Source organism: Mus caroli, unplaced genomic scaffold, assembly GCF_978045245.1.
Source record: "Mus caroli unplaced genomic scaffold, Mus_caroli_1 scaffold_7, whole genome shotgun sequence".
Taxonomy (NCBI): domain Eukaryota; kingdom Metazoa; phylum Chordata; class Mammalia; order Rodentia; family Muridae; genus Mus; species Mus caroli.
In genome coordinates, this window is record NW_028227262.1 from 73,896,684 (window position 1) to 73,916,782 (window position 20,099).

General features: G+C 35.5%; 1 pseudogene; it reads left to right on the forward strand.

Annotated features, from left to right (window-relative positions):
- The first annotated feature begins 17,631 nt into the window (after nucleotides 1-17,631).
- LOC110295664 (heterogeneous nuclear ribonucleoproteins C1/C2 pseudogene) lies at nucleotides 17,632-18,543 on the forward strand (annotated as a pseudogene).
- The last annotated feature ends 1,556 nt before the right edge of the window (nucleotides 18,544-20,099 follow it).

A 20,099-nucleotide genomic window follows, 5' to 3' on the forward strand; every position in this document is an offset into this window, starting at 1 on the left:
TATGTTCTTATGTTTGCCTCTCACCATCTGGTTATCTCTGGTGCTAACTTGTCTTGCTGTCTCTACCTGGAGCCTGTCCCTCCTGTGATCCTGTGATCCTGTGATCCTGTGATCCTGTGATCCTGTGATTCTGTGATCCTGTGATCCTGTGAGCCTATGAGCCTTTGAGTCTGTGAGGCTATGATCCTGGTTGGTCAGAACTCCTAGGAATCAAGCTGTCTCTGTCACCCTGATGTCCTAGGATCCTGAGGTCCTAAATATGTCAGAGCTCCTGCAAGCTGTGTCTGGGTGTGGGTAAAGTGGATGGAGAGTCATAACTCAGTGTTCACTCTGGGTACAGGTGCAAACCATATACATCTATTCCTATGCTCAAATTTCAATGTTTTCTTGCATATGTAGAGAAAAGGCAGGGGAATCTGTGTATATTTCAGCCAATCTCTCTCTGGTAAACATTTTATAACAAAACCATATTCCCAGGACACCCAAGTAAACAAATTTTTTACATCGTGCCTGTCTTCAGATTGTAGGAAAATTGCCTAAGAAGAGTCGGCTGACATTTTGAAATTTACAAGATTAAATATTGTGATAATTTACAAATAGTATGGAGTAACCTGGTTATGTACTATGGACATTAATACAACCATTGAATGAAGAACATGTCACATTTACATCATCAATCATATATACCACTTAATTCCAAATATATAAAGAAAAACTTTCCTTATAATTTTGCATTCTGAAAATTCAAAGCTTGTAATATACATACATTAACATGGGCTTCATTTTTTTTCTGTATGAAGATATAGAGTTAGTTTTATTACAGTGGAAAAAATAAAAACACATCTACTGAATCATTAAGAGTATGTGACTCTACACAAGGAGGGATCTTCAAAAGAGAAGTTCTAGCCAGAACAATTTCACAACAAAAGGAGATCAAGGGGATACAAAGTGGAAAGGAAGAAGTCAAAATATCACTATTTGCAAATGATATGATAGTATATATAAGTGAGCCCAATAATTCCACCAGAGAACTCCTAAACCTGATAAACAGCTTCAGTGCAGTAGCTGAATATAAAATTAACTCAAACAAATCAATGGCCTTTCTCTACACAAAGGATAAATGGGACTGAGAAAGAAATCAGGGAAACAACACCCTTCACAATAGTCACAAATAATATAAAATATCTTGGTATGACTCTAACGAAGGAAGTGAAAGATCTGTATGATAAGAACTTCAAGACTCTGAAGAAAGAAACTGAATAAGATCTCAGAAGATGGAAAGATCTCCCATGCTCGTGGATTGGAAGGATTAATATAGTAAAAATGGCTATCCTGCCAAAAGCAATCTACAGATTCAATGCAATCCCCATCAAAATTGCAACTCAATTCTTCACTGAGTTAGAAAGAGGAATTTGCAAATTCATCTGGGCTAATAAAAAAAAAACTAGAATAGCAAAAACGATTCTCAACATTAAAAAAAAAAAAAACCTCTAGTGGAATCACCATGCCTGACATGAATCTGTACTACAGAGCAATTGTGATAAAAACTGCATGGTACTGGTACAATGACAGACAGGTAGATCAATGGAATAGAATTGAAGACCCAAAAATGATTCCACACACCTATGTGTGTCACATAGTCTTTGACAAGGGAACTAAAATCATCCAGTGGAAAAAAAGACAGAATTTTCAACACTTGGTGATGGCACAACTGGAGGTTATCATATAGAAGAATGAGAATTGATCCATTGTTATTTACTTGTACAAAGCTCAAGTCTCAGTGGATCAAAGACCTCCAGATAAAACCAGAGACAGTGAAATTAATAGAGGAGAAAGTGGGGAAAAGCCTTGAAGACATGGGCAAAGGGGAAAAATTCCTAAACAGAACAGCAATGGCTTGAATTGTAAGATTAAGAATAGACAAATGGGACCTCATAAAATTGCAAAGCTCATGTAAGGCAAAAGACACTGTCAATACGACAAAAAGGCCACCAGCAGATTGGGAAAGGATTTTTACCAATCCTAAATCTGATAGGGGACTAATATCCAATATATATAAAGAGCTCAAGAAGCTGGACTCCAGCCGGGCATGGTGGCACGCGCCTTTAATCCCAGCATTTGGGAGGCAGAGGCAGGAGGACTTCTGAGTTCGAGGCCAGCCTGGTCTACAAAGTGAGTTCCAGGACAACCAGGGCTATACAGAGAAACACTGTCTCAAAAAAGCCAAAAACAAAACAAAACAAAACAAAACAAAACAAAACAAAACAAAACAAAAAGAAGCTGGACTCCAGAAATTCAAATAACCCCATTAAAAATGGGGTACAGAGCTAAACAAAGAATTCTCACCTGAGGAATACCGAATAGCTGAGAAGCACCTGAAAAAAATGTTCAACATCCTTAATCATTAGGGAAATGCAAATCAAAACAACCCTGAGATTCCACCTCACACCAGTCAGAATGGCTAAGATCAAAAATTCAAGTGACAGCAGATGCTGGTGAGGATGTGGAGAAAGAGGAACTCTCCTCCATTGCTGGTGGGATTTCAAGCTTGTACAACCACTCTGGAAGTCAGACTGGCAGTTCCTCAGAAAATTGGACATATTACTACCAGAAGATCCAGCAATACCTCTCCTTGGCATATACCCAGATGTTCCAACTGGTAATAAGAACACATGCTCCACTATGTTCATAGCAGCCTTATTTATAATAGCCAGAAGGTGGAAGGTACCCAGAGGTCCCTCAACAGAGGAATGGATACAGAAAATGTGGTACATTTACACAATGGAGTACTACTCAGTTATTAAAAACAATGAATTTATGAAATTCTTGGGTAAATGGATGTATCAGGAGGATATCATCCTTAGTGAGGTAACCCAATCACAAAAGAAGTCATTAGATATGCACTCACTGATAAGTGGATATCGGCCTAGAAACTTAGAATACCCAATATACAATTTGCAAAACATAAGAAAATCAAGAAGAGGGAAGACCAATATGTGGATACTGTATTCCCCCTTAGAAACTGGAACAAAATACCCATGAAAGGAGTTACAGAGACAAAGTTTGCAGCTAAGACGAAAGGATGGACTATCCAGAGACTACCCCACCCTGGAATCTATCCCATAATCAACCACCAAACACAGACACTATTACATATGCCAGAAAGATTTTGCTGAAGAGACCTTGTTATAGCTGTCTAGTATGATGCTATGCCAGTGCCTGGCAAATACAGAAGTGGATGCTCACAGTCATCTACTATGGATGGAACACAGGGCCCTCAATGGAGAAGCTAGACAAATCACCCAAGGAGCTGAAGGGGTCTGCAACCCTATAGGTGGAACAACAATATGAACTAACCAATACCCCCAGAGCTCGTATCTCTAGCTGCATATGTAGCAGAAGATGTCCTAGTTGACCATCACTGGGAAGAGAGGCCCCTTTTTATTGCAAACTTTATATGCCCCAGTATAGGGGAATGCCAGGGCCAAGAAGTGGGAGTGGGTGGGTAGTGTAGCTCGGTGGGGGGAGGGAATAGGGAACTTTTAGGATAGCATTTGAAATGTAAGTAAAGAAAATATCTAATTTTTAAAAGGAAAACAGGATTAATGCTGACTGTATTTTTGATTTATGATTTGATAGAATACTTCAAAGTCATTCATTGTTATTGGACATGAAGACTTCCTCCTTAGAATTTGGTATGTGATGCTTCCTCCACACCAAATTGCTTTTATATAAATTATAAACCAAAGTCTTCTTAAGGAGAAAGAAAAGAACATGTGAAAGCAACTATTTAATGTTGCTGTATATACTGTGATGTATTTGTAAAGCAGAGAAATAGTCACTTTTTCATTTAATAAAAGTCTCAAGCCAGCGATGTTCACCATACAAGGCAGACTTAAGTGTATTGAACAGTTAATGTTTTCATAGATATAAGAGACACACTGGTGGAATTCATGCAAATGTTTAACATATTAATCATTAATACAAATATTTTCATTTTTATACCATTCAAAACATTGACTTTTCAATAGAAATATTACTCATTTAGAGTATCCACTCCTATCTATTACCAAAAATATGGCATTAATTCAAATTTCCTGTGTATAAGTGGTGAATATTTCTTATGAATATATATTAATTGTAGATAGTTTTTATGTAGTGATTTTTTTTCCAAATCAAACATTCTGTCTTCCAAGAATGAGGGGCTTGAGCAAATCTCAGGGAGTAAACAAAACTCAGAACTACAGGAAAAGTCCTCTAATGGAAAATTTTAGAAAGTCTGTTATTGAGGTTATGTAAAAAATTAACAGTTGCTGGGGAGAAGAAATTCTGGTTGTTCAAACTGAGATCCTGTTAGTTGATTTTTGTGGTTTTATTTTACTCATATTGGGCTATTTGTCTTTATGATACAGATGACTTTGAGTCATTCATGCTGTTGATGATAAATTTTCCATTAAGCTCGACACACTAACATACGCAACACACACACTTAAATATTTAGTGTGTGTGTATAGGTTAGTGCATGGCTTATGGGCATGTGTATGTGTATCCATATGCATACATATATGAATACAAATATGCTTATGACATGTTTTTAAGTGTATGTGCAGTTGCATATATAAATGTATGGCATCTTCATACTTTACTAATTTATTATTTATATTTAGTTCTAGAACTACACTTTTGGTCTCAGTCTTTAGACAAATGTGCTGCCACAAAATCTACATTCGTGTTTTCTATTATATAGTTTTCTTTAGCTCCTACTTTATCACTAAGTACTTCTGTGACCTAAAAATATTTACATATGTGTTTTACTAAATATACATTTTGTACATGATTAATGAAAACTAGAAAAACAAAACCAAAGTGAATATATATCTCATATCAAAGATCATGTCATATGACTTAATTAGATTATGCTCTTAACAACCTGTATTCTTTACTTTATTGTGTATTAAGGTGTTTTGTCTACGGAGAAATTTACATTTGCATATATATATACATATATACATATATATATGTATATATATGTATATATATATATATATATATATATATATACATATACATTAATAGGAATGCATGCATTGACCTATCCAACAGGTCCATTTATTCGAGGGTCTCAAGGGGACCTTCTCCTAAGAACCAAATGGGGGGAGGGAGAGACGGACACCAAGTGTAAGAACACGAGGAAACAGTCTGATTAGCATCAAGGTGTCACTGTATTCAGCAAGGTTCAAGGCTTAAATGCACAAGCAAAAGGGGAAGTACTTCTCAGCAGGAGGAATGGGGCAGTGGAAAAAGAGGAAGTACTTCTCAGCAGGAGGGATGGGGCAGCGGAAATTTTTCTTTTGGCAACTACATGGGGGAAGCAGGAACTTGGTGGTATCAGGGTACATCTTGTGCTCAGGACATCTGGCACTGACTTAGGGCTGGAACATTCTGTTGTTGTTCTCTGAGTGGTGTGTGGGTGGCCCGCTTTTGACCCCCTTTTTCTTCTTGGGGGAGAGGTCCAATTCAGAGATCAAGACAATAGAGTTGTCTTAATAGCTCCCAACAATGCATAAATACAGAATGAGGAAATGGATTAGATGCATACATTATGAATGATGAGTAGCCTTCAAACATTGTTCCAAGGTTTCAGTCTTAAAATAATGTGAAATCAATTGGTGTTATTGTTAAGTCTCCACAGGTTGGTGAATTTGTGTAGGTATAAGTGCAACTCAAGAATATAATGATTTAATCAAGCTTGCCATTTTATCAGGTTCAATTCACTGGGAGGATGTAACACAAGGCCATTATGAAACTGATTTAAACAAAAAATAGGGCCATTTGTGTTGGATTAGAACCATAATAAGGAGAAACAAGATAACCAGAAAACAAAGTATGGTGACCATTCAGAAAGATTAATAGATTGATAACCAAAGCAGGCCAAGGAATATGATAAATAAATAGAAGTACCCAAGCCTTTTAAGCATGACTACAGCTTTTATTTATAGATATGAAGATGGAGGAGGGCTTCCGGATTTTTTACCTCAATTTCATCATTATCCAGGCCTGTAACTTTGAACAAGTGACTTAATTAATGATTTTCTTATCTCAGTACAAATTTTCTTGTTGTAAAGATATGAATCCATAAAACTATAACCCTCAGAGGTGTTTTAGGATCATAAGTTAGATTTTCTGTTGAAGTGTGCAATTAGAATATGGCATGCAAGTGATTGACAAGCAATGATTCAAAAGCCCAAGGACAGAAATAGTTTCATAACTCTGACCTAGCATGAAATGCAAAGCCTACTTCATCTGAGCTTTGGTGTTATCTATAGCTCCAGTATTATACTCTGTATTTCAATATCCCCAGTGGAAATTTATATTTAAAATATTTTGTGGCTTAAAACCCAAAGATTTATGGATAATTAATGATACTATAAAACAACCTTGTGATTCTGAGATCCATTTTGCTTCTGGGAAACAATGAAATGACTTCAAAGGCATACAAAATTTCATGAAGAGACTCCCTACCAGAAGAATTTAAGTGGCTGAAAAGTTAAGGAGTTAAAAAGAAATCTTACATTGGGGGAATCATGCCAAAAAAGGCAGTTCAATTTACTTATGTTCATGTCATTACCTTCTTTTAAATTTCAAGAGAGGTTACAGTCATGAAATCTATGGAAACCAAATTCAATTGTCAGATAAATAGATGTTGTGCTCATGCTTAAAAGGCTTGGATATTTGAATTATAGGGGATTAATATAATGCTATTTTTATTAAAGGAGGATGAAATAGAATGGAACTATTAAGAATTTGTTGAACGCATGCTGTGTAAGTGGGAAATAAATGAACAGATGGAAATTTTTCAATAAAAGAGGGAATAATAACTGTCCATTTTAGCACTAGAATTTGTCTGATTACAAGCTAACAAACCATATCAAAGTAACACCATGCTTGAATAAAAGATAACAATGTCAAATTAAACTCTACACAGAACCTAGAGAAGGTCTGAAGTACTCCCTTCTGAAAGTCTGTATTTCTTGATTGTATATTCTCATTACTAGTGTGTAACTCCTTCAAACCTCATTATTCATCTCCTAGTCTTGCTATACATTTCAGTGGCTATTCAACTTTCTTGGCACAATGTAACTTCAGAAAGGTTGAATTTTTCAGAGTGATTATTCCAACTAAGTGTTCTTGATATACTTTATTTTTATATAAAAAAATCAGTAAGTAAACTACATATGTGCAGTGAGACACTACTCTTAAAGTTTGTGTATTTATTAATAAGCTGGGCTCACTTTATCCTCTCATCCAGGCAGAGCAAGAAACACAGTGAAAGGACAGATCAATTTGTAGGAAACATTTGATAGTCCTGAAGTAAAGTCAATCTACCTTATTGTAAAATCCATTTTCCTCCATATCATCTCCCTGAAACCTTTACATATATCCCTTTGACATAATGATCCTAGTAAATGCTTATATAAAAGCATTTACTAACCCTAGTGGGAGAAGGCACAGTTTTCGTTTTTGTCCAAACCATTGTGACACTAATAGATTCACTATTGTCAATGTTTTCTTTTGGCTGTTGCTGTATTTTTACAACCCAAAGGGTATTATTATTATTATTACATTAATTACCATTGCTATTGAAATTATTGATGTAGGTCCTTTTGTAGACCATGCTAACCTTGAACTTTCCATATAATCAAGGACTTGATATCCTATATTCTGGATTCTGTCTCTCAAGTGTGGGATTTCCAGGTAAGCACCATCATGTTTAATTCAATGCCTTTTAACTTTGTGATTTTTCTTAAAATTTCAGATATGTAGTATAGTCTTCAAAAAGATTAAAAAAATTAAAAACTTCAATCAACAATTCCAAAATTTTTTCTTTAAATTTCACATTTCTTGTAACAATTTTAACTTATTACGATAGGTTTAATAGTGCAAAGATTGTGTCATACCCATACCTAGTTTGTTTTTAGCACTTTCATCGTGTTACTTTATTGATTTTTAAGTTATTGGTCTGTACAGGGTATATTTTGTTAATTGTTGAGCGTAAGTTGTCTGTTACAGACTGTTACCAACCTATGTCACATAGCATATATTTCTTACCAAAACATCTTTGTCATTGGTCAGTGGGGTTACTCTTCAGTTCACTTAAAATGTATGATATTTACACTATTGAAGAATTACAATGTTACTATTTTTCCAGTGGTCTGTACTTATGTTTTGTTTTCTAGTATAGAATTATTAGAAAAATTAAATATTTATATTTATTTATAATGTTATAAATATTTATAATATCATTTATATGTCAATATAAATGATAGATGTTGATCCAAACAGAGTAAGAAGTCAGTCATTCCTTGGAGATTATGAATATCCAGTTCCTGAGCATCCAAATTCGTGTTACCTTACTTACCATGTTCAGCTGTAGTAGATGCTAAGAAGTTATAAATCAATATATCTACCAGATATAATCGAAGACAGCAGAGACTTGAGCTATTACAATGAAAGTGATTCCTTGTACATGTCTCAGATTTAAATCAATCATAGTTACAGACTTGATAGGAGTGACTAAGCCTCTATTAACTTTAACAGGACAGTCCATCTCTGAAGTTTCACCTCATCATCAGACACGAAGTTTGGGAGTGAATGACAATCAGAGGAGTAAAGCTATTCTGAGAAAATACTGCCTTTGTTTGCACCAATCCATCTTGCCACAATGATGATGTGTTTGTTTCCCTAGTATGTCTTCAGGATCTCCAACTCGAGTGCACTTTTTTCAAGGATTTCACTTCACAACACTCTGGAATATTGTGACACATTTTGTTCTTATTCCAAGGTTTCTCAATTCTGTTTAATGTAAAAATTATTTCTGGTTAGATATGTAAATTTCAAGATAAACTATGGTACCAGTGGACTTTCTTTCTCAATGTGTAAAGGAAACACAATGAAAATTTGTTTCATGTAATAATTTCAATTCTAATCACCTTTAAGAACATGTATAATTCATCCCTGTCATATTTTTTCTTATTGTAATAATATTCCACAGATAATCTAGAGTGGTTGGTTTCCCTTTTATTTTTAACATTGGTTACAGTGAAGTGTCTAAGTGTATGTATTGCTTGCTCACGTTTGCTAATGTTTAAGAGAAACTCTAAAGATCCCACTCTTTATAGTGAGTGGTGTAGAGAAAAGAATGGAAATACATATTTGAGAGCTTTGCTTCCCAGTAAAAGAAAACCTGTATTTAAATAATAACAAATAGCAACATTATTTTATTAAATATTATGTTTATGGTATCATTAAATTTTTGGTCATAGCAATCAATCCTCTCCCCAAGGATAATTATTGGCTACTGGGTTGTGTAGCCATGAGTAAGATCCCATATTCCTGGAACTAACCTAGTTAAATATACTTTTTCATAAAATAAGTAAGTAAATATTGACAATGGATATGGGACTCATTGGAAGAGACAAAGGACTGTTCTGAAGAAGGTACAGGAAAGAATTATGAAATAACTGTGATCAACATATGTTATATACATATATAAAATGTTACAGTGAAGCAGATTATTATATATCATTAAAATATATTAATTAAAATCAAAATGATAAAATTAAAAGAAAAATGAATATTTATATATCTCAAAAACATGTGCCGGGCGGTGGTGGCGCACGCCTTTAATCCCAGCACTTGGGAGGCAGAGGCAGGCGGATTTCTAAGTTCGAGGCCAGCCTGGTCTACAAAGTGAGTTCCAGGACAGCCAGGACTACACAGAGAAACCCTGTCTCGAAAACCAAAAAATAAAAAAAAATAAAAAAATTAAAAAAAAAAATTGGAAAAAACATGTGTGCTAGGAATTTTTACCCTAGTGTTTTGGATACCTGTTAAACTATGAGAGAAGGCTTAGTTTTAAAATGAAATTATAATGTTTATAAAATGGTTTACATGGAAGCCCTTTGTACCATTTCTATATTTGTTTAACAAATCTTGCTCTACAGATATTGTTATGAAGTAGACTCTCATCAGACTTCAAACCTACAGGTATCTTGAACTGATTCCCTTTCCTTGGTAGAAACTTATCTCCCCCATATCAATGAGAGACCAATCCTGGATCATTTAAAACGTTTGAACCTCAAGAAGAACGAAAACCAAAGTGTGGGCATTTTGCCCCTTCTTAGAATTGGGAACAAAACACCCATGGAAAGAGTTACAGAGACAAAGTTTGGAGCTGAGACGAAAGGATGGACCATCTAGAGACTGCCATACCCGGGATTCCATCCCATAATCAGCCTCCAAACGCTGACACCATTGCATGCACTAGCAAGATTTTGCTGAAAGGACCGTGATATAGCTGTCTTTTATGAGGCTAAGCCGGGGCCTAGCAAACACAGAAGTGGATGGATCACAGGGCCCCCAATGGAGGAGCTAAAGAAAGTACCCAAGGAGCTAAAGGGGTCTGCAACCCTATAGGTGGAACAAAAATATGAAATAGCCAGTACTCCCTGGAGCTCCTGTCTCTAGCTGCATATGTATCAGAAGACGGCCTAGTTGACCATCATTGGAAAGAGAGGTCCATTGGTCTTGCAAACTTTATATGCCTCAGTACAGGGGAATGCCAGGGCCAAGAAGTGGGAGTGGGTGGGTAGGGGAGTGGCAGGGGCTATGTGGGACTGTTGGGATAGCATTGGAAATGTAAATGAAGAAAATACCTAATAAATAAAAAAATAAAGAAAAAGGGAAAAAAAGTTTGTACCACACTTACAAGTCTGACTTTCATCTTTCTTTCTTCCTTTCTTTCTTTCTTCCTTTCTTTCTTTCTTTCTTTCTTTCTTTCTTTCTTTCTTTCTTTCTTTCTTTCTTTCTTTCTTTCTTTCTTTCTTTCTTTCAGATATTTTCTTTATTTACATTTCAAATGTTATCCCCTTTCCTAGTTTCTCTTCCAAAAATCCCCTATCTTCTCCCACCTCCCCCTGCTCACCAACCCACCCACTCCCAAATCCTGGCCCTAACATTCCCTTATATTGTGCAATAGAACCTTCACAGCACCAAGGGCCTCCCCTTACATTGATGACCAACAAGGCCATCCTCTGTTAAATATGCAGCTTGAGCCAGGAGTCCCTCTCTGTGTTTTCTTTGGTTGATGGTTTAGTCCCAGGGAGCTCTGGAGGGTGGGAGAGTGGGTACTGGTTAGTTCATATCTGTGTTCCTCCTATGGGACTGCAAAACCCTTCAGCTCCTTTGGTATTTTCTCTAGCTCCTGACTTTTGTTTCTAAATCATAAAAGCAGCTTAGAGGAGTGACAAAATGATAATTGTGTTGTGTTTACATTGCTCAAATGGAATTTGTGTTCCTGCAATGCTGTTACCTGAGAGAAACTTAACAATAATTTTTAAAACATTTTCCAATTGTGGTAGAGCATCTGACTAGCAATATATCCACATTTCTATAGTTATCTGGGCTCAATTTGTAATTTAATCAGATTTTTTTGATTATCTCACAGATGTTCAACAAAGGATCAAAAAATAATTGGATCAGTAATAGTTATGAAGATTTCTATTTTTAATGCACCAGAACTCTGCATGTTAGAAATAAACATGATATCTTTTGTCTCTTAATATCCAACATTACATATATATGAAAAGGAGAAAAAATAAAAAGGTTACAATCTTTAAAATCTCTGCAGCTATTTATTCCTGACTTTACCTTTTATAAAGTTACATATATTTACACTATATATATATATATATATATATATATATATTTATTTATTTATTTATAGGGTCTGACTGACAGGTTCAGAGGATTAGTTATCATGAGAGAAGCAAGGCAGCATCTAGGTAGACATGGTGCAGGAGGAGCTGACAGTTCAGCTCTTCATCTGAAGGTCACTAAAAGAAGACTGGCTTCCTGGCAGCTAGGAGAAGGGTTTACAACCCACAACTACAGTGACACACTTCTTCAAACAAGGCCACACCTTGAAATAGTGCCACTCCCTGGGCCAAGCATGTTCACACCACCGCACTCCACTCCCTGGCCCCTATAGGCTTGCTCAAACACATGAGTCTATAGGGCCATGCCTAAACATATGAATATGGAAGAATTTGTTGCTGAGTAATTTGAACTATGAAAACCTGCCCCCAGAGGTTTCAGTTGAGAAGAATTTAAGTATGAAGCATAGAGACTGGTTTTGTGTGTGTGTGTGTGTGTGTGTGTGTGTGTGTGTGTGTGTGTGTGTGGTATTTTGGTGAAGAATGTAGCTGCTTTTTGTCCTTGTTTAAAGTTTATCTGAGGCTTTGTATTAATTGTATTAATTAATAAATTAATTAATGTTTATTAATTGCTTTGACAAAGGCAGTCACAAAAAAGCCAGGAGAGACTTTGCTCTCAGTTTTACTCTCACGAAGGATATTTTAGTGGAAAGGAGTAAGATGAGAATGGAAAAATATAAATCTCATGGGACAAGCATTACAGGAACACCACCAAGCTAAATGGAACAGAATTCTATGTTCAATAACATAAACAGATTAGAAGAGTGGTGACTTTTGGGACAAGATCCTACCCAGCTAACCTTAGGTCCTAGTTTGGTTAGGTTCACACTTATACTCCCAGGAAAAAGAGGCAAGCAGATCTCTGGAGTTCAAGGCCATTCTGGTATAGAGCAGGTTTCACGTAGAGAAAAGCTTAATTCCAGGCATTGTGGTACATGATTTTGATCCCAGAATTCAGGAGACAGAGTCATCTAGATCTCAAAATTCAAGATCAGAGCAACTTCTAGGACAGCCAAACTTAGGCAGTGAAGGAGCTGTAAATGAAAAAGCTGGAGATAATGTAATAGAACAAGGGAGCCATGATCCTGCTCCAGCAAGCAAGAAGAACTCAGCAACTTCAGCCATGTAGCTTCAAAAATTATTCCACTAACTTTGCTAGACTCAAGCTTGTACAGAAAAATAAGTGTGTATTTATATATTTCCTAAAGTCTATTTTTTCTCTTTTCCTTCCTCATTAAGGCATTAAAGAGATTGCATAGTATATTCACACACACACACACATATACATACACACATATAATTTTTAAATTTTCTGGTAGCAGAGAACTGGACTAATATAACTAAGAGCCAAGATTCAATTATCAGAATTCACAAAATGAAATTCAAAAAATTTCAAAGCATATCTTTGACAAACTTTAATGGCCTACAAAGAAAAAAATAAATGACACGTTCATTAAACAAATGTTTAAACATTAGTTTTCAGTTTAACAAATTACCTTTTAAATTATGTGATTATATTCACACATTGAGTATATTGCATTTAGATACAGTTCCTCATACAAGCATCACATCTCCCTAGAGTGTGCTGAAAACCCATGTCAGGTCCTGGATAAGAGTCATATCTACTCTACCATAGAGCAATTTCTCCACCTCCAATAAGCAATTTTTAAAAATCAGCAAAAACAAAACAAAAAACAAAAACCCTAAAAAACAAACAAACGGAAAAAAAAAACAGATTAATGTAGACTTACAGAATGTTATATCTTAAAAGATACCAAAAGACATGTAAGGCAAATGGCCATTAGAAATCTAATATGATTGATAACTATAGCTTATACAGATGAAAAGAAGTTTATTTGTGTTTTTCAAATTTTCATGTCGGTGTGATGTTCATCACAAGGCTTGTGTATCCAGCTCTACTAACAACCTTTGTGCTTTGCCAAACAAAATTCATCTAGTCAACCACTGGATATACTGATATTGCTGTCCCTTTACTTTTGATGTTATAGTTTTCAAACTCTAGAGAATCAGCTCTTTGTAGTAGTAACTAGAAAGTTTGTAACCCAGCTCTTAGAACAGTTTTAGATATGTACCACTTACTTAGGAAACAACTATTTACCAAATTCTCTGAGGATAGATGCATGAATCAGGGTCGCTGTTACTGGATCCTATTAATTCTGGAGGTTTTATTTTTATTTTTATTTTCATTCCTAAGGGCAAGTCTAGGTGGCTTTATCTGTGTGGCAAATGCTCAGCCACTGAGCTGCACATCCAGCCTCACTCCTACATTTTAAAACATGCAGGAATAAAAATTCAGATTCATTCAGAGAAGTATCAAACAGTTGTGTCTTCAGCAGTTATCTTTAAGAGCATAAAACACATGTTATGATTAAAACTAAAGGATTCAATCACAGCTTCCTTGTCAGTGTCTTTACAAACAATTATACAATATACCTTGAGAAAGCCCATTTTCAGTTCCCAGAGTGAGTTCCTGCTTCCTTCTTCACATTCATATTTGTTTTCCTAAGGAGATGTTTTATGCTCATATTCATTTTCTTTCGAGAATGACATCAAATATATTAAGGCAATGAATATAAACGACTGAGCGTACTATTTTGACATTTATATTGCACAGGAGAGAAAAAGGAAAGGGGCATTGACTACAGATATCTAGGCATTAGCTCAAACTACAGGTAAAAAAGGGGTTTCTAGAGACATTGATGTTCCATTTTGCGAAGATATCCAGTGGATGCCAGGGCATACATCCCAGCTTTTGCTGAAGGATTAAATGGCTTACTCCTCCATCTGTGATGGCATACCTTTTTTATCCCAGATCTTAAAAAGTTTGCAAATTATGGAAACCTCAGAAAACACAAATGCCCTTTACCGAAACCAGGTCAAATCTCAACTCTTTCCTCTGTTCATTTTGGTTTATTTTACCTCTCCTTCCTTATCAATCCCATAGCTATTATCAGTACCTGTCAACAATGCTAGATTCATTTAAGAATCAGATTCTTGCAGAAAACAGTTACCGTGGATAAGCATTATTTTTTTTCAACAAAGGCTTTAACAGATCCAGAATAAGAATTAGAAATAATAAAGGCATAAAAATAATATATTAAATATTATCTAATGTTAATTCAACTCTTTTTAATTCTATTTTGAAATAAAGACCAGTCTCTTAGGCACATTCATTTACAATTGATAATAATCACTAAGTAGTGATACCAGTATAGTGATACTGAAATCCTATCACACATGCACACTTGCACTCACGCACACTCCCAAATATATTGATTTTTAAGCCGATATAGGCTGTAAAATATTGAGAGAGAGAGACAAAGACAGAGAGACGGAGAGACAGAGACAGAGAGAGAGACAGACAGAGAGAGAGAGAGACAGACAGAGAGAGACAGACAGAGAGAAACATCAGGGAAGCGAGGTTTTTTAAATAATAACAGAGAGTGATGATAAAGGACAAAGAAACAAAATCAATCCATAATACAGTAATTTGAAATTATAGTCAGAGGAGAAAATACATATAAAATCCAAATCAAACAGGACATGAAATTTGGTGAAATCATAGGTTGCTTATTTGTTTCCCAGCACTTTCTTGATTATTTTATTTACTTACATACCAACAGGCCCCCCTCCAGGTTGTCCTAGCAGTTTTTCCACCCTTCCCCTCCCCTTCTCCTCTGAGAGGGTGCCCAACCACAGGCATCATCCCACCTTGGAGCATCAAGCCTCCACAGGGTTAGGTGCATCCTCTTCCACTAAGCCGAGACAAGGCAGTTCTCTACTATACATGTGCTGGGAGCCTCTGACTAGCCAGTTTGGCTCTTTGGTTGGTAGCTGAAACTCTGAGAGCTCCCAGGGTCCAGGTTAGGTGATGCTATTGACTGTTGGTCTTCCTATTGGGCTTGTTATCCCTTTAATTCCTTCTCCTATCTCTTCCACAGAGGTTGCTGCCTCAGTTCAATGTGTGGCTATGTCTGCATCAGTCTCTGTCAGCTGCTGATAGATCCTCTTAGAGGACATCCATGATGCTATGCTCCTGTTTACAAGCAATATAGCATCAGAAATAGTGTTAGAAGTTTGTGCCCTGGTCAACCATTGACCATCGCAGCTGGAGATACATTCCAAGAACATGCATCAACTCTGTTAAGTTTAACTCCTTGTTTTTAAATAGGAAGACATTAGAGACAAACTTGCATCTGTAATTTATTTAAGTAAGCCATGGCCAGAATGTCTCAAGTGGAAAGATCCCCTCCATTTTAAGACTTATAAAGTTATACCATATAACCAGTTGTGTATATTTTGAGATTAATCTCTCTTTGCACTTGTCCATTTTTTTTCCAAAGTTAGGAGAAATGGATGAGTTTTCTGTGTAAACAAGAGTCCACTTTGAATTTTGTGGAATTCTTTTGTTTTGTTGTTTTGTTTGCTTTTGTTTTTGTTTTTTTCAGTGTGATTTGGTCTGCTTCCATGGCTTGAAGTTTCTCACCCATACACAGTGAAGATCTGACATTCTAGCCTGATGACAACCAGCATGCCTTAATATAATAAAATGCACATTCTACTACACTTTTAATAGCTTAGAAAAGTGTGACTTAGCAGTGTCGATGCTTCATGTGATGTTAATATTTGTTTCTTTGAAAATTTATGACCCAGTGCTCAGACAGCTCTGCACTGGCTTCTAGAATATCATCCTGTCAGGCAGATCCTCGCTAGTGCTTAGTCAAACTCCCATGTAATGAAATGCCATTTGTCTTACCTAGCAACACTCAGACACACAATTGAAAAGCAAATATCCCAAGAATATTTCAAGGGCTTCTGTTTTGTTAACTACATTCTTTACAGTGGGAAAAGAAGTCAGCTATCTATTTTCCAAATGTCAAAGTTTATTTTTACTTCCTCATACCAGTGAGAACAATTCAATAAATATTTTGTGCATCTTCACTTAATCTTCTGTTTTATCATTTAGAGCCTGAGTGTTGAGTGGTAGAAATTTCCAAAGATTTAGAAAATAACTGCCCTTGAAAACAATACAAGAAATTAAGCTATCTTTCTACCAAAGGTACTGATCCAGATCAGAAACATGTTCAAAACCTACAGTAGCCCTCATGAAACAGAAAGATTACTCCCACTCAAATATAAGAACAAGTGGGACAGAGGGAACATTCTGTGCTCTGACTTTGCAGTTGCCTTTATATGTGTGTACACATGTATGTGTGTGTGTGTTCATGTGTATATACATATTTCCACATATATGTATATATGAAATTCAATAAACATTAGTAATAAAAACTATGTGTAAAACAATACCAAAAGTGCCTTGTTGTTCATTTCTTGATTAAAGTCTCAAAGTCTAGTGAATGAAAATAGAATTTCCATGACAGTATGTGTGTATATGTGTGTGTGTGTGTGTGTACCTGTGTCTGTGTGTGTTTCTGTGTATGAACTTAGAAATCTCGACTTTTACTTATTGCCCATTAGTTCCTAATTATATATATATATATATATATATATGTATATATATATATTATATATATGTATATATATATGTATATATATATATATAATATATATATATACACATATATATTTAAAGCAGTACAGACATGAGGAAAGTGAAGTAAGTGAGAAAAGAGGATAAAAATCCTAAAAATGATGGGGTGAATCAAGACATTAAGAATGGCCCGTTCTGTGGTTCCTTGCTGTTGTAGCTCTGGTGTCTTGACATAAACCCACAGTAGGTAAAGCAGTTTCTTCTCTCTGTCCTTCTTGTGAGATTTTTTTTTTTTTATCTTCAGCTACATCTTCAGATTTGTGAGAAATCTTATTATCAAAGAATATGGCCAGCAATGTTACCAACAAGAAAGCTCCTCAATCCATGAATTCTCGTTTACTCATTGGGAATCTAAACACTCTTGGAGGTCCAGAAGTCTGATGTGGAGACCACCTTTTCAAGGTATGGCAAAACTGTGGGTTGCTCTGTACATAAGGGCTTTGCGTTTGTCCAATATGTTAATGAAAGATTCCTGAGCTGTTGTAGCAGGAGAATATAGGAGGATTATCACTGGCCAGGTTTTAGATATTCCCCTGGCTACAGATACGAAAATGAACTGAGGAAAAGCACATGTGAAATGATCTGCTGCAGAGATGTATGGTTCCTCATTTGACTTGGATTATGATTTTCAACGGGATTATTATCAAAAGATGTACAGTTATCCAGCATGTGTTTCTCCTTCCCTTCCCCCTCCCCCTCCTCCTCTTCCTCCTTCTCATATTTCTCAAGTTCTTGTGCCTTTTAAATTCGAGCGTGTGTCAGGGAACACCTCATGAAGGGTCAAACGTAAATTAAAATCAAAGAGTGGACAACTGCGATCTTCTTCCATGTCTGGAAACTTGAAAGGTGATGCTCTTCAGGCCATTAAAAAGGAGCTGACTACAATAAAACAAAAGGTGTATTCTCTGCTGTAAAGCCTGGACATTTTGAAAAAGAACAAAGCAAACAAGCAGAGATGAGGAATGCAAAGTCTGAAGTAGAGCAGAACAGCATCTCTGTGAAGAAATATGAGACTGATGTAAAGATGGAATCTGAGGCAGATGCAGAAGACTCTGTTGAGGAGGCTGACCTGCTGAATGATGACAGTGATGAAGATGGGAGGATAACCAGCTGGAGAGGATCAAAGAGGATGAAAAAGAGGCTGAGGAAGAAGAGGAAGATGACAGTAACAACACCAGTGGGGAGGATGACTATTAAGCACATAGTGGAGGTTAGAAATCTTATCCCATTATTCATTTACTTAGGTGTTTGTGAGAGATCAAAGTAACATCAGATCATCTCCCCTAGTATCTTCTGCACATTCTCACTGTTCTCCCTCCTTATCGTTCCTGTGTTGATTAATTCATAAGTACCCTGCACCTAGTTCCATTTTCTCACCTTGATGAAGTTTAATAGTTTCATTAAGTCTTACCCTGTAAGTTTTGCCTTAAGTTTAATACTTCTTTGACTTAACAAAAAAACCATGTACGGCTTTTATAACTGTCTCCAAAATAATCTCTTGTCATGCAAGGAGTACAGTTCTTCCCATTCATGATTTCAGTAGTTGTTTCCCTAAATGCAGAGGCATCTCATTTACTTGTAACACTGAGAGCTGCTTTGCATTAGAAGTTGTTCGACAGGAATGTAACCATGTTTTGTTTTGTTTTGTTTTGTTTTGTTTTGTTTTGTTTTGTTTTGTTTTGTTTTGTTTTGTTTTTGTGAATGAGAGTTGGCATGTCAAATGCATCTTACAAGATAATAGTGTCATAGTATTAATATTTTTTTCTAAATTTAGATCGTGTTATTTTTGTGAACATCCTGATGGTCGGGATCTTTTTCAATTCCTTATTAAATAAACAAACAAACAAAAATCAAAAAAAGGAATGGTTCTAGAAATAAGTTGGACCAAGAGAGTTAAATAAATTGCAGCTTGCTGTAATTTAAGCTCCTTTCTCAACTTTAAGTAATAATCATAATAATAATATTGCAATTATATAATCACATATTATTATGCAATGCATCATTCTGATGATTTATGTTGTTTCTCTTTAGCAGTCCTGATAGTTGATATAAAATTTCATTTTGTTACTAAAAAAGGAAAAACAATTTCCCCACTGAATCTAGCATTGCTGAAAGGATACTTCCTGTGAAAGGCCAACTTTGACACCACAAGGTAAATTGAGACAGGCTGAGTGTGTAGTCAGCTATTGATCACTCAACTGGCATCTGGTGATATCCAGGGTGACCCATATTGGAAAAACAAACAAATGAACAAAAAGCAAAAAAAAAGTGTTTATAAAATAAAAATATGACTAAAATAAGATTAGATAGAGGCAAATACATGATTTCTGATGACAATTCATCATCAATTTTATGGTCCTAAAAAGTAAAGTTATAGGTGAAGAAGTATATTCTATTCAAACATTAGTCAAAAGAAATGATAGGAAATCTAAGCTATAAATTTCTTAATATACCTTTCTTCATATTTAAATCATCACAAGTCATTTGTCTTCATTTTCAGACATGTAGTGGATGGTGGATCATAATTCCTTTAGAATTTTATTATCACATTGCCTATATTAAATCTATAAGTTGAAAGTATATACCAAGAAGTTCTAGAAATATATTTACTTTTTAAATCTTGATACAATTTAAAGAAGAGCACATTTCAAATACCATACTTCATTAATAATTTGATAAAGTAGATGGCATAATAATGACATTGACATTATCTTCAATAAAAGAGGCACTAAACAGTAATTAACTTGGAATAT